The sequence below is a fragment of the Alligator sinensis genome, unplaced genomic scaffold (assembly GCF_000455745.1).
Source record: "Alligator sinensis unplaced genomic scaffold, ASM45574v1 scaffold427_1, whole genome shotgun sequence".
Lineage (NCBI taxonomy): Eukaryota > Metazoa > Chordata > Crocodylia > Alligatoridae > Alligator > Alligator sinensis.
This window is the reverse complement of record NW_005843089.1, coordinates 151,359-164,399: the sequence shown is the minus strand read 5'-3', so window position 1 is coordinate 164,399 and position 13,041 is coordinate 151,359.

Below are 13,041 nucleotides of genomic sequence, written 5' to 3'. Positions count from 1 at the left end.
CCTGCTGCTGTCCCCCATTGAGTCCAGCTCCCCACCCAGCTGCTTCCCGCACTGCCTGCTGAATCATGGAAGCAGGAGCTCTGTGACTTCCACCACCCCCACGCCTAGATCACCCAAGGACAGTGATGGCGGCATGTAGGGTTTTTTTCTGCACCTGCTCCCTACCCAGACCCCTTTTCCCAAATCATTCCAGGGATTCCAGCAACATCCTCCCCCGCACCATCCCCTCCCCAACATGGTCTGACCTCACTCCCTGCCTGGACTCTTAAGGGGACCCAGGCATCTGGGGCCATGGAGAACTGGAGCTTCTGGCATGCCCTCTGGTAAGCTGGCTCCAGCAGACAGTGCAAGTCCTGGAAATGGCTGGGGGAGGGGGGAGGAATCTTTCCTTCCTTCTTGACTGTTGCACATTCTTTATTGTAAGGTCAAATGTGTTTCTCACTGCCAATAAACAATAACCTATAACTATGTCAAACAATATATGGAAATATGCAGCAATTCTCACCAGTCATTTCAAAATCTTCCACCAAATTTAAGTAATTTTCCTGAGCTATAATTTTCGGCAGACGTTATTAAAACACCAGGATGGTGACAAGTGTCAGCACCTGACTTACCATTTCTTTTTTACCTCCTCAAATCAACCCCACACCACAAACTAGTAGTGTAGTATGTGGTATGGTCTGCAAGTTTGTTCATTCATCTTGCAGGAGTACCCACTTCCACCTTGATGCTTATGAATCTGGCATGGTATTCTGATCTTGGGCTAGGTCTGAGCAAATCCAGTTTAAAATCATGTTGGTCAATGGTGTTCCCCTGGATTACACCACAGACAGATTTTACCATATTTGCTCACATAGAAGATGGCACTGATTATAAAATGCCTCCCTCAATAATTAGATTCTATATATAGAAAATTTATAAATTTGTTATCATTTTCCAGGCACAGAATCTAAGTATTAGAGATTTGCCTTGAATTTGTCCCCCTCCCCACTACTACACATGGGGAAATAAATTTGGGGGGATTAACTAGCTCTTTGCTCTCTACTTTCCACCAGTTTTTCCCCCTGGCAGCCTTTCCTTCTTCCTTTATTAGACCCAGCTCTTCCTGAGCTTATGCAAAAAATAAAGACAACAAAAAGTCCTTCTTCCGGTATATAGGGAGCAAAAAGAAGGTGCAGGGTAACATAGGACCCCTACAGGGCAGGTTAGGGCACTTGGTGACAGATAGGCAGGACAAGACTGAACACTTCAATGACTTTTTTTTCACTTCAATGACTCTGTATTCCTGAACAAGGATCAAGACAAATCTCCCAATTGCATTATAGATAAGCACAGGAGGAACACCAGCCCACCAACAGTCAACACTGACCTAGTAAAGGGACACTTGGAGGGGCTGAATGTGTTTAAGTCAGAAGGCCCGGATGATCTTCATCCAAGGGTGCTGAAGGAATTGGCCAGTGTCATAGCAGAGCCACTGGCCCAGCTGTTTGAGCATCCATGGTGCTCAGGTCAGGTCCCAGAGGACTGGAAAAGGGCCAATGTGGTACCTATTTTCAAGAAGGGGAGGAAGGATGATCTGGGTATTTATAGGCCAGTTAGTCTCAGCTCTATCCTTGAGAAAACCTTTGAAAAAATTATCAAGCTGCACATTTGTGGGAGCACAGCGGGAAAAAATAATGCTTAAGGGCGACCAGCACAGGTTCATAGCAGGTAGATCCTGCCTGACTAACCTTGTTTCTTTTTATGACCAGGTCACAAAATGCTTAGATGCAGGAGTTAAGGTACATGTCCTCTCTTGGATTTTAAGAAGGCCTTCAATACAGTATCTCATCCTATTCTTATAAATAAACTGAGTGGCTGTGACATGGATGAGTACACAGTCAGGTGGGTGGCAAATTGGCTTAAGCATTGTATCCAGAGCGTGGTGGTGACAGGTTGTATCAACCTGGAAAGATGTGGGCAGTGCCCCCCCCCCGCCCAAGGCTCGGTCCTTGGACCTGTGCTAATCAGTGTCTTCACCAGCAACTTGGATGAGGGTGTGAAGAGCACTCTGTCCAAATTCACAAATGACATGAAATTATGGGGTAAAGTAAACACACCAGTGGGCAGGGATCGAATCCAGGTAGACCTGGACAGGTTGGAAAAGTGGGCAGAAAAGAATAGGATGCAGTTCAACAAAGACAAGTGCAAAGAGCTGCATCTAGGGAGAAGGAATCACCAACACACCAATAGGCTAGGGGATGACCTCAGCAGCACAGCAGAAGAAAGGGATATGGGAGTCATAGTTGAATCCAAGGTGAATATAAGTCATCAGTGTGATGACGTAATCAGTAAAGCTAGCCACACTCTAGCATGCATTAGCAGGTGCATCATGAACAGGTCCAGGGAGGTGATACTTTCCCTCTATGCGGCATTGGTCAGGCCACAGCTGAAGTACTGTGTCCAGTTCTGGCACCGCATTTCAAGAGAGATGTGGATAACTTTGAGAGGGTCCAGAGGAGGGCCACTCATATGGTTAGGGCCTGCAATTCAGGCCCTATGAGGAGAGACAGAGAAACCTGGATCTCTTCAGCCTCTGCAAGGGAAGGCTGAGATGGGATCTTGTGGCCGTTTACAAAATCATCAGGGGAGGAAGCAAGAAGTAGGAGATGCTCTGCTTACCAGGGCACCCTTTGGAAAACCCGGGAACAACAGCCACAAACTGACAGAAAGCAGATTTAGGCTGGACATCAGGAAGAACTTCTTTAAGAAATGGGTTACCAGAATCTGGAATGGGCTCCCAAGGGAGGTGCTGCTCTCCCCTACCTTGGGAATCTTTAAGAGGAGACTGGACAAGCACCTGGCTGGGGTCGTCTGACCCTAATGCTCTTTCCTGCCCAGGGCGGGGGGTCAGACTCAATGCTCTATGGAGGTCCCGTCCGACCCTGACAACTATGAAACTATGAAGTGAAAAGCAAATTTAAAAAAATAACCTTGAAATCAAACATGTTACCTTTCTTTAAACTGTTGCAGGTCTTAGCACAGCTGTTTCATACACACACTTTTAAGCAGTACTTTGTCATCTGCTTATATCTAGTATAAACCATGCATGATAGGAAGAAGCAGGGCCTGGGTTCTAGCCTGCTACACTCTATTAATTTCATCCAAGCACTATTAAATGCAAGGTGCAGTGCGCTCCCACATCCTGAGTGAGTGCCTTAACCATTTACCCATTGAGCTACAACCTAAGAGGACTGTCTTTTTCTTTCTTGGGATCAATTACATCACATCCCCCCCAGCCCCCCCCCCCCCCCCCCAAAATGTAAACACATCACTTCAAGATAGGATTAAAAAAAAAGATTTAGGCTCACAAGCTGATTGACTTAGACATTAATGGGATATGAGGTCTTCAACACATATCAGTATCACACTAACTCTCAAGGATTCCAAGCCCAAACAATAAGGCAAATTATGATTATACCTCCTCCATGTTGGTGACAAAAATTTTCACTTGTTGCAATAAAGCACTTTTGAGAGCAAGAAGTCTCCCTGCCTTTTAGCTATCAGATAGCACACATGCAACCCTCCTGCATAAGCCACTGTATTTTTTTTATCTGCATTTTTGCCTTCAGCATATTCTCATTCTTACTTAATGATAACCTTTTTCCTTCTCTAAAAAGAGTTTTGCCATTTGCTGAATAGCATAAACAGTCAATGTTCCCCATTAGATACAGTATTTATCCAAAGATTACAAAATGAACTGACAAACTGATACCAAGCTTCAAATATTTCAAATGGGAACTGTAAAGAGGAAGAATATAAGGTGCTCCACTTCTCTGCCTGGCACAGGACAAGACATAACGGATTTGAACTGAAGCAGGGGTGAATTAGGCTAGACATTAGGAAAACTTTTCATGAGTGAGGATAGTCAAGCCCTGGAATACAGAACCGATGGAGGCTGTGGGATCCCCAATGGTGCAGTCAAGAACAGGTTAAATAAATACCTGTCAAGAATGATTTAGGTATGCTTGATCCTATACAAGGATGACTATGGACTAGATGAGTTTTCAAAGTTTGTTCCATACTATTGGCTAGAATCCCCATGTAGTATAATCACCTGCTTGTTGTTAAATATAGATAGGTTTTATAAAAGTGGGATAAAAAAATTACAGGGGTGTAGGTTGTAGCCGTGTTGGTCTAAGGACATAGGCAGACAACGTTCTTTGGGTGAATCTAGTATCTTTTATTAGACCAACTTAAATAGTTGGATAAAAAATTGACATTCAAGCACCTTTTGATTACTTGTTTAGTTACAATTTAAATGTTAAATATTCTTCAGCTGGATAATAAGAAGAGAGAACCAGACTGAGACATGTTCCAACACAAGGGAACATCCCCTGTTTGGGAAGCACGTTCTCCACCCTTACTGCAAGAACAGCCCCACTATTACCACAAGGCCTGTGAGAGCAGAAGGACTATGTCAGTAGTGTCCTAACCACCAGCTGACACCTAAAAGGTGAGTCAGGGCTGGCTTTGCACATGTAGGGTCTTCTTTGATCTTCACTCACATCTTGTGGTTGAGTTTGGGCAGTATGTGGATGAATGGATTGTGCCCGGCCCTGCAAATTAGCTCTGGACCTTCCTCTCAGCCTGTGTGCAGATGTGTGTGAGTGGACAGGTCTATGGATATGAGCACAAAGATCTGAGAGAATAAGCAGCCTTTGCAGGGTAACTGGGGCAGCAGCTGGTACAGAGAGGGCAAGACCTGGCCTGACTAACAGTACTGATGGAGATGGTGTTGGTGCTATCTGACCCTTAGGGTCAGTCCTTCCTACAGTGATATTTCCCGTTCGAGACTGATAAAGGGAACATGACAGGGGGGAGATGCAAGACAGGATCAGATTGTGTATCTCAGTTTGACACCCTTGTGGTTAGCTCCTCAGCCCAGCCAGCCCTAGACTCCTTCCTCTTCTATCTCCCATGAGGCCCTGGCCAGGCAGCCTGGTCTCTCCCTGCACTTCCTTCACATCAGCTCTTGGGCCCAGATATCATGGTGTCCAGGGAGTCCTGTGCAGACACAGATCACCAGGAGGTCATCATGTGGAATAGGAAGCTTAGTGTAGTAGAAGAGGTGCCCAAGGGAGGGGTCCTGGCTCTATGAAGGGGCTGAGTTTGTTGGAAGCTTGAGGTGGATTGTGGGGGACCCTAGCTTTGAGAATCGTTGAAGTCTTCTGTTTGAGCTAGAGAGGGATTGGGGAGTGATCCTGGGTCTGTGTGAGCTTGACCAGGAGGGGAACTCACACAGGGAGGGTTGGGTGACTTGGAAAGGGCTCCTGAATCCAGAGGAGGTCTCTTATTCCAGAAGTGGGATGATATGGACTAGGGAGAAATCCTGCCTCTGCGAGCATCCAACCACATCGGAAGTGCAGGTCAGCAGGTGGGTGAGAGCGCTCCCGACTCTCATGGGGATAGATGGTGGGACACACAGACCAGCCCTTTTAAAATGGCCTTGCTGCTGTAAGAGGGTCAGTTCCTTACCCTGGCATCATCTGCCCCCTGCCCTGTTTACCCATTGCTCTGCTGTTTCTGCCTAGAGCAGCACACAGGTAGTAACACGATGCCACGTGTTAGTAACACGATGCCACGATGGCTGGACTGTTGGTCTGAGACAAGGAGGGATATGGCAGAAGACCTGGCTGGCTGGTCCTGGAAGTGGGGGAAGTTGTCCCATGCAGAGCTCCATGCCTCCTAATTAGGTTACAAGGTTTCTCAGAGGAGGAGGATGACTCGCCACCTTTTTCATTAACAGTTATTCAGGGAACTGAACAGAGTGAAATGGAATCACACATCAGTGGCTAAGTCCACTTAGGTTCCTACTAGGTAGTCTAGGGTCTGGCTCCTGTGCTGGGCCAGTAGGGGGAGCTCCTGCATTAAGCTTCCCACCTCACTATGGCTGTCTATCTTCAAGACTCCACGTGTCCTTCCAGGGGCGCCTAAGCCCTGGCAGACCATCTTTCAAACCCCACCGCAGAGTCCAGGGGTAATGTGTGCTGCCACCACCCCAAGAAGGGACTGTCTGGGGTCTGTGTCCTCGGGGAAACACAGGCCTAATAGTCCTAAAGGCAGGACTTCCATCCAGGAAGAGCACACACCAACTGCTGAAACTTCCTTAGCCTGACGAAGGGTTTTTGAACCCGAAAGCTTGCTTAATAACTATTCTCCAACTATTTGGGTTGGTCTAATAAAAGATATCAAATTCACCCAAGGAACCTTGTCTGCCTATGTCCTTAGAGCAACACGGCTACAACCTACACCCCTGCTAACAGTCCTATGGGTACTCGACCCAATACAAGAACTTGAGGCACTTCCCCAAGTCTAGGGCCAAAAAGGATAGTCTCCCTTAGTCCGCAGACCCAAGGGGCCTCCTAGGCATAATTAAACCCACCCCTCAATAAGTCTCCTACACCAGTTGCACAGGAGAACTGTATTGATTACAGAGGGTAGGGTTAGGATAAGGTACAGGGTAGAGCAATATCAGAGAAATCCCATAGAGCAAACTCCAGCGGCTGGGGTAGCCTTTGATCTCGCATCTGAGTTACTGCAAGCTATATATCTAGGTGGATCTCAGTTAGCTTACTCACAAGTATCAGCCAGAGGCTGTTGGAGATTCCCCCTGGAGGCAGGCGGTTCCTTGATCATGAGTTTTGAGAGAGAGAGCCAGTTTCAGATGGTTCAGCTCTTCTTTGTTCCTGACTATCCCTCATGGCTGCTGCCCCCCTCCTCCTGGGCAGTCCTAACTTATATAGCCCTTGTGACCTCATTTACCTGGTCCAATGGAGGCCAGCACCTGTTGGCTGTCAGCCAACCAATTTGAAATATTTCTCCCACCAGGAAGGAAGCCCCTCACCCAGGTATATGATGCCAGTCATGTAGGCAGAAGAAGCAGGTTTCTTCCCTCCTTCAGGAATGTATCCAGCTCAGGTTACCCAAAGAGATAGGGTAAAGGTATGTGTCATCTGCTGGGCCCATCCTAATCACGCTTGTCACATAGCAGAGTTTTTGGGGAAGAAACAAAGGTGGCTTTCTGCCACAGCTCCTAAGTCCCTGGTGTGACCTGGTGCTTTGTCTCTTACTGACTTCGATGCCAGTGGCTATACCCTGTTGGAGTGAGGGAGACTGGGATGGTTGGGCAGAGGAGCTGTCCTGTGGGAGAGAATGGAGAGACTGGGCCTGTGGATAAATAGTTGGGGAGGGAAAGCAGAAGATGGGATGGGCCAGAGTGGGGAGAGAGGACTGATCTTGGGAAGGGCTGGGGCACAATTGGTCTGGAAGGCCCACCAGCAGGGAGAGAATGGGACAGATGGAGTTAGGGGCTCAGTGGGCAATGGGAGAACCTGGGGCATGGGGCCAAATGGATGTTTGGGGAGAGGTTGGTGAGGTGCGGCCAAGGCACTGCTCTGGGGGCAGGGGATGCCAATGAATTAATGCAGGAGCAGCTGGTCTAGCTGTTGTATGTCCCTTCACTCATCTCTCCTCCAGCATCCTGCAAATAGCGGTGTGGGGGCAGGGGTGGCTCATTCAAGTAGCTGGATCCCAGCAATCCCCAAAGTTTGCAGTGCTCATAACAGCTGAGTGCACACGGTATGCGTAGGAAGCAGCTGGCACGCTTAACAGGCTGGTGCTTTTAACACTGTACACATTGTGTACAAGCGCCTGCAGTCTAGACAGAGGGAAGCTAGTTTAGGAGTATAATTCAATTGGCAAGGCCACCTGGGTGAGCCCTGGACATCCTAAGTGACAGGGACTGTGTTGATATGACACAGAGTAGCCTCCAAGGGAGGGCTTCTCCTCCCGGTGACTGTGGGCCTGCTCAGACAGACCCCGCTCCATGGGCTACAGGGACAAGGCTCCATATCCTGTTCCCTTGATCTTGCTAAGCAATTGAATTATGTTCTCTGCATGCCGCTAAGGTTGGGTGCTCTGCACAAACACACTTCCACTCATTCTCAATATGCAGGGAAGTATTTTATTGCAAGAACAGCAAGAGAATGGAACAGACTTTCAGTTTCCAAGACGCAGTCAGAGACAGTCAAATCCCTGCACTGCACAGTCAACATCTACCCGCTCAGTGGACAAGGGATGGGAAAGGGTTGGGTTCACTGTATAATGGACACTAACAGGAAGCAGAAGGTGAGGGGTGGGGAGATGGATGCCCTGTGTTCATGCACAACAAGGGAAGGTTGGTAGATCCCACCCTGAGGCCCCGAGTGACTGACAATTCAGTGAGCCTTAACCTAGAAGGAGCAGAAAGCAGCAGAGGATTTCATGTGGAAGAAAGGCAGGTTGTGTACGAGCTAGACCATCACAGCATGGCCAAGCCCTTAAGTAGTTCACGATTGCCCGGAAGTGCACAGGCATCCAGCTGACACAGGCCACCCGCATGGTGCAGATCAGGCAGGTGGAATTGTAGGTGCAAAACCTCCAGCATCCCTGGCCCATCAGGTCGCAGCCAGTGAGGTGCAAGGGCATCCTGCTGTCAAAGAGGTTGCCTGCGAAGTGGTTTCCATTGATGCAGATATCTATAATTTGGTACGTAGGCGCATGGATGAAGCTGGCACCCTGAGTGAGCTGGGCCAGGCAGAGGGACAGCGGGGCAGAGAGGAGCAGCAGCGTGGGGCAGGGGCCCCTTGGAGCCACGGCTCTGTCATTCACAGGATCTTCTTGGAGTTGGAGAGAGGGGATGGTGAGGGAGTGGCATAAAGATCTACTTCCCCTACAGCAGTGTTGTCCCCTGGCCCGGCCTCCTCCCATCACCCTCCCACACCACCTCCCCCGAGCTTCTCTCCTTCCCATTGCCCCCTGCCTAATTTGGCCTCAAAGCCTATCTGCCCCCCCCCGCCATTTCCTATCCAACTGCATCCAGTGACCCCACTTATAGCGAAGCCCCATTGTGCCCAGTGCTGTCCCACACGTATGCATTCATATACATGCACACGCATGCACCCACTCACACAAGCACTCTGAGAGCCAAGTTCTGTGAGGAAGAGTTGATGGTTTAAGAGTTGATGGTTTAAGCACAAGGGACTCCATGAGTCCCCTGCTGCAGAGGGAGGCATAGGAAGGTCAGGATCAGGCATTTCTAGGACACCTGAGATTGCTCAGATCCTCAATTCCCAATTCCAGTTTGGACACTAAAATCTTGTCACAAGCTTTGGTAATCACAGCTTTGGAGCCTGTGAATCAAAACCTGCTCTCCTGACTCTTTAATGAAATCTTTAACAAGTTTTTTGCCTCTGTTTTCTTGGACAGGGAACAGAACAGCTCTCCCACCACAAGTAGGGGCAATCTTGAGGATAGCACTATCAGGCCTCGGGTCTGCGCAAAAGTAGTAAGGGATCTTCTGGAAGGGCTGGATATTTTTAAATCTGCGGGCCCTGATGCCCTCCACCCACGGGTGTTGAGGGAGGTGGCCAGGGCCATTGCTGTGCTCTTGGCCCGGCTGTACGAGCGATCGCGGTCCACGGGCCAGGTGCCCAGAGACTGGGAACTAGCTAATGTGGTCCCCATCTATAAGAAAGGGAGAAAGGAGGACCCAGGAAATGATAGGCCCATAAGCCTCACATAGGTCTTGGGGAAAAATCCTTGAAAAAAATTATCAAGGAGCACATCTGTGAGGGGCCGGCAGGGGAGATCATACCCAGGGGAAATAACATGGGTTCATCAAAGGCAGGTCCTGCCAGACCAACCTGATGGCCTTTTATGACCAGGTAACTAAATCCCCAGATGATGGTGTCGCCGTGGACGTAGTCTTTCTGGATTTTAAGAAGGCCTTTGACACTGTTTGTCACCCCATTCTCATTAATAAACTGAGCGACTGTGGCATTGATGCCTACACAGTTGAATGGGTCAAAAATTGGCTGATGGGGCGCACCTAGAGAGTGGTGGTGGATGGGTCGTAGTCGACCTGGCGGGATGTGAATAGTGGGGTCCCCCAGTACTTAGTCCTGGGGTCTACACTGTTCAACATCTTCATCAGCAACTTGGATGAGGGGGTGGAAAACACGTTGTCCAAGTTTGCCAATGACACCAAGATGTGGGTAGAGGTAGGCATGCTCGAAGGCAGAGAGAGGCTGCAATTAGACTTAAACAGACTACAGAAGTGGGTGGATGGTAATAGGATGGGGTTCAATGTAGATAAGTGCAGGGCGCTGCACCTGGGAAGGAATCCACAGCATACATACAAGCTGGGGAGCTCCGCCCTTGTGAGCACAGATGCAGAAAGGGATCTTGGAGTCTTTATTGTCTCCAAGATGAACATGAGCCGCCTATGCCAGACCGCAGCCAGCAAAGCCAACCATACCTTGTCGTGCATCCAAAGATGCATCTCAAGCCGGTCCAGAGAGGTGATACTCCCCCTGTACATGACATTGGTCCGGTCTCAACTGGAGTACTGCGTCCAGTTCTGGGCACCGCACTTTGAGAAGGATGTGGCCTGCCTTGAAAGGGTTCAGAGAAGGACCACCCACTTGGTTGGAGGGCAACAGGGCAGGCCCTATGACGCCTGTTTCAGGTGATTTTTCAAGTGATGTTTGTGCGTGTGTGTTACCAATGACATCTTCCAAAAGAGAACCAGAAGCAGACATCAGCCTGGAGCAGGAGGAGAGAGGGACACCGTGGTAGGATTGGCAGAGCAAAGGTGAAGTCAGGATCAAGGTCAGGGTGAGCAGACCATGGCTGGGGTTAGGGAAGGGCAGGCGAAGGGGGTGCATACTGCAGTTTTTCGAGCACAGACTGAAATGCCTGGTTCAAGTGAGATCATCCAGGAAGAGGAGATACATTGCTTCCCTATCTGGGCTCTACTCAGCCCAAAGGAACAGATGCAGCAAACTTGTCCCCCCAGCCCATGAGGAGTAATGCCAACATGGACCTACCTGTAGCCCTTGCAGTAGGTGCTAGGGTAGGTGTTTCGGCATGAGAAGGTGCTTGGATGGAAAGAGATGTAACTTCTGCAGGCAGTCCCACAGCACAGCACCCTACCGTGGGACTGCAGATTTGCTGGAAGTCCCTGGGGGAAGCCGGCATAACTGTATGGGAGATCTCAGCAGGCTGGGAGCTGGGGCTCTTCCACCCCATCATGCTCACACAAACATCTGTCCACAAGATATGGGGATAGCTCATGTGCTTCATCACCAGCCTCTTAAAGCAGAACTTTTGGCCTTGGCAGGAGGGCCATGGCCCTGGGCCCTGCCTTCAGCATCATGTTTGGTGACAGATGCATTGGTGGAGGGATGGTGTGATGGAGTGGTGGGTGCCTGTTAGAATGAGTGTGGGCGACTGGGAGGGCGCAGAGAGACTGGGGAATTCCACACTGAACAATTTCTCAGTGCAGATGACTGGGAAATGAGGACAGGAGGAGCCAGAGACTCATTTTCAATCGAATGTTCACACATGGCAACCTTCAGTCCTTGTGCACCTCAACCCTGCATTCCCACAAGCTCCACTTGTTTGACTAGCTCCCACAGCACCCTCTGCATTTCTTTGCTTTGCTTTTCTTCTGCAAATAAGGTCAGGGACATCGTATGTCAATTTGGAGCCTTGTGATGAGGTTGAGAGATCAAACCCACAGCATGAGGAAGTTTTTAATAGCAGGGAGCTCTGAGTGGAGAGCGTCAACCTGTATCTGAGCAAGTAACAATCACGTGTAAACCAGTAAGATTTTGTTGATCCTGGCATTTGCTAAGCTATATCGAACCTTGATCAAACTTCACCTTTCCACTTCAGCTGTTAATGATAAATCTCCGTCTCTTGCTGTTTGGCAGTGAAAGAGAAACCAGAATCTAAAGCACGACTGCAAATATCATGGCCTCGTTTCTCTAAGCCATATTACCCAAGTTCAGCGCTGCCTTCCTAAGAAGGAATATTTGCAGGCAGCTGTTTTTAGTATAAAGTCTGGGTCAGGCTTGACCCTGACACCTAATCTAGATTCTTGATTCTTGAAACTTAAAATCCTGTTTTGGCCTGTTTTGACCTGTATTCTGATATTAAAGGACCCAAATATGAGAGAGAGGTCGGTCACTTCTTTTCTGCTCTATAATTGGGAGGTAAAAGTCTCTGACAATGACATTATCTCTGGCAGCATTTACCTTTGAAATCACATTAAACATGTCCTTATCCACAGCCAGCAATGGCAGAGACCTCTCTCCAAGAGCATGTGTTGTCAAATCTGTATTCCTCATTTCATAGTATATGTGAGAGCACTTTGCTGTGTTTCTAACAGCTTCCATCTCCTGTTACCCAGCCAAACGCCTGTGGGCAAACAAACTGGGGTGTGTGCCAAGGACAGCCCTGGAGAGATGCCAGGGTGAAGTCATTAAAAATAATCAGTCCAAATCCAGGAGCTCTCCCTCTCTTGTTGAACAGACAGAGACTGTTGCAGCCTGTAGACTCTCACCTATGTCATGATTTGCCATCCTCGATAGATGGTTTTGTAGCAAAGAGGACAAAATATGAGCTTTGTAACTGAGCTGTGGCATCCCAGTCCCTCTGTGCCCTGAGTTGCTGGTTCAAACATCCCCGTCCAGAAAGGGAAAGTGCTGTGCTAAAGCATGCAGGAGGATTAATTCTATGGGACGCTGGTGCATGGCCATGCTAGGTTGTCCTCTGAGGCCCGTAGGCCTCCCCATTCTTAGCCAGAAGTTTGCTGATGAAGGTGCACAGTGCTCTGCAAGCCATTTGGAGGGCTGGCATTGGTCTGTTGGCCTAGGAAGTGGAAGAGCTGATACCCTGTGATCTCAGAGGCCTCTCTGGAGCTTGTTTTCACTAAGGACTTCCCAGACTAAGAAGTTTTTCAGCCTGGGAAGTAGCAGCAATTGGGGGCAGTGGCAGTGGCCAGTTCGGCAACAGCCGCCATTCCAGTGCCCCCTGTAAATGGATGCAGGACATGCCGTGAGTGCGCATGCATATCTGTGTGTCATGTTCATAGATTCATAGATTCATAGATGTTAGGGTCGGAAGGGACCTCAGTAGATCATCGAGTCCGACCCCCTGCATAAGCAGGAAAGA